General features: G+C 50.2%; 1 protein-coding gene across 9 annotated transcripts in view; it reads left to right on the plus strand.

The window, feature by feature from the left end:
• Positions 1-2,861, plus strand: part of FOXN3 (forkhead box N3) — a 473,349-nt gene that overhangs the window by 213,811 nt on the left and 256,677 nt on the right. For 2 of the 9 annotated variants that reach the window (XM_023205416.1, XM_023205420.1), the window contains exon 1: positions 1-59. The exons of the other annotated variants lie outside the window; for them this stretch is intronic. The gene's annotated coding sequence lies outside the window, so the exon portion shown is untranslated. The remainder of the gene's footprint in view (positions 60-2,861) is intronic. 9 annotated transcript variants of the gene reach the window in all.

Consider the following 2,861-nt stretch of genomic DNA (forward strand, 5'->3'; position numbering starts at 1 on the left):
TGTCGGCTCCCGCTGAAGGGCAGCGGCTACCCCGCGCCCCCGTGCCCCGCTCCGGCCAGGTGAGTTTGCGCCCCGCTCCCTCAGGCTCCCGCGTGGGCTCGGGGGGCACCCGGGGCGGGAGGCGCGTCCGAGACGGTCCTGGAGACTACCTCGCCGCCCTCGGAAGACGAGGGACCCCGCAGGTCCTGGGGGGAGGGTCGGGTGGGGGGCCTGGGAGCCCCCTAGCCGGGAAGTTGCCGGGTCCGAAGAGTTTCCTGCCCCGACGTGCGTGCTGCTTTCCGGTGCCTCGATTTCCGAAAAGCCCGCAAGGAACAGAGTTGGTATTGTCTGCGGAGGACGGGGTCCCCGCCGTTCCGGGGCAGGGAGGGGGTTCCGATCAAGTGGAGACCCCAAGATGAGAAACAGGCTTCTAACAAAGATCCCTCCCTCCTAAACTGTGCAGACTTGGCACAGGCAACGAACGTCTCCGGAGACCCCGAGGCCCGACCCCCTTCATCCCGGCCCTCTTTGAAACCCTCCTTGGGCCCTGGATAAGTTGGGGGACGGCGGGCTTTTATTGATATGTTTTCGAGGCTCGCTGCGGTGCGGCCAATAAAAGGTTTATGACATCTGACCGGCAGTGAAGGTATGCGAGCTCCCAATTGCCCTGTATACGGGGAGAAGAGCAGTTTCCCCCGTTGCCCGGCAACGCCACTGATTGACGCGGGATGCAGCCAATCGCCACTCCCGCAGGTCCCCTTGAAATGTTTTTGACAAGTACAGTAGACGAGAGTGAAGCGCGTGCGTGCGCGCGCGCGCGTGCTGGGTGGGGGGTGACTCGGCCCCCCAGACTTGGGACTGCCCTGCTCCGCTCTGGGAGGATTTCTTAACTTTTTAAAGTTCGCATCGAACATCTGTTCAGTGCTGGGCCAGTAATGTCTTTGTCAGTTATTTGGAGACCTTCTGTTTACTAGGCGAGAAACTAAGCTTTCTTGCCTCATTTTCTCCGTTAAAAAATAAAAAGGGTAACAAAACACAGCAAGTCATAAAAACAAAAGAGGGTGTGTGTGTGTGTGTGTAGAGAAAAGTTGTAAGGAGGTCACCAGTGAATAACTATTTGCGTATCTGGTGGAGCAGCCTTGTTGGCAGCAGATTAAAAATGTTTGCTTAACTGCAACTCACATGATCCAGATTCTTTTTTTTCCCCTCTAAAACAGGAGGAAAAAAAGATTTGGCGAAATCTGTAGTTAGAGTATAATAATGGAAAACTCCTCAGCTGTGGTTTCTGGGAACTGTTTTTTTTTTTGTTTAGTTTAGTTTTGTTTTTACATGGAACTGTAGTGATCAGCAGCTCTTTACACTGTTGCTATAAAATCCGGGATTTATAGGGATGCAGTGAGCGGTTGGAGAGTACGGGGTCCCAGCACAAAGCGCACACACGGTCCAAGGGTACTGAACTCCCATAACCCTCTCTCCGTGACAATGCCACTTTTTCTCCTAAAACCATATTGCTGGCAGTGTTTGCTTAAAACAAAAGGATACATGGAGAATAGCGTGTTAGTTCCTCTGGGAAGCTACTGACAAATAAGCAAATTAAAAAGAAAGAGAGCAGCATGTTGTCATAGCAACAGTGCAATTAAATTACTTTACTGTCAGCCATGATATAATTTTCCTGTTTGGAAGCTCAGGAGACATAAAACTTTCATTTAGAGCTAAAGTTGACTTCAGTGGCTGGGTAGTTCTTTTTTATACTCTACTGTGGGCATTTGCTGGTCGTCAGAAAATTTTCTGATGGGATCTGAGGAAACTTAAGAAAGACAAGTGGTGCTGTAATTCGTTCATAAAGAAGTTAAAGCCAGGATCAGACCAGACTCTTGTTGTATCCCCAAGCCTAAAGATGCTACCTTGTTTTTTCTCTGAAATGTGTCAGGGTAACCTCCTTATTTGATAGAAAGAAATACTCCCTGTGAGTGAACCCCAGCACTTTGGGAGGCCGAGGTGGGTGGATCACGAGATCAAGAGATCGAGACCATCCTGGCCAACATGGTGAAACCCCATCTTACTAAAAATACAAAAATTAGCCAGTCATGGTGGCGCACGCCAGTAGTCCCAGCTACTCGGGAGGCTGAGGCAGGAGAATCGCTTGAACCCGGGAGACAGAGGTTGCAGTGAGCCGAGATTGCACCACTGCACTCCAGCCTGGGCAACAGAGTGAGACTTTGTCTCAAAAAAAAACAAAACAAAACAAAACACAAAACAGTTGGGCCTCTCATGACAGCTTCCCCTTAGGCCTTGCGTCTAGCAGGTTCTACCTTTTGGAAGAGGGAAGGTGCTCTAATTCACTGGCACCCTTGGCTGGTTGGTTAGTTCCCAGGATTATGCCTTCCAGAATTCCCTAATAGAGCTTCCCCAGCTGAAGCGGCAGTTGTTTTAGATGTAGTGTTAATGAACATTTACGAGACATAGAAGGGTCACGTCTTCGCCTTTTTAATTTTATTTATTGTTTTGTGACAAGGTCTCCCTCTGTTGCCCAGGCTGGAGTGCAGTGAGCCTCAACCTCCTGGGTTCAAGTGATCCTCACATCTCAGCCTCCCAAGTAGCTGGGACTACAGGCACACACCACCACACCCAGCAAATTTTTGTATTTTTTTGGTAGAGATGGTGTTTTACCATGTTGGCCAGGTTGGTCTTGAACTTCTGAGCTCAAGGGGGATCCTCTTGCCTCAGCCTCCCAAAGTGGTGGGATTACAAGCATCAGCTACCATGCCAGGCCTATGTCTTTGCTTTTAAATATGTTCATTTATCTCTCTTTCTTCCTCTCCTCTCCTCTCCTCCTTCCTTGCCCTTCCCTTCCCTTTCCTTGCCCTTCCCTTCCCTTGCCC

The sequence above is a fragment of the Piliocolobus tephrosceles genome, chromosome 6 (assembly GCF_002776525.5).
Source record: "Piliocolobus tephrosceles isolate RC106 chromosome 6, ASM277652v3, whole genome shotgun sequence".
Lineage (NCBI taxonomy): Eukaryota > Metazoa > Chordata > Mammalia > Primates > Cercopithecidae > Piliocolobus > Piliocolobus tephrosceles.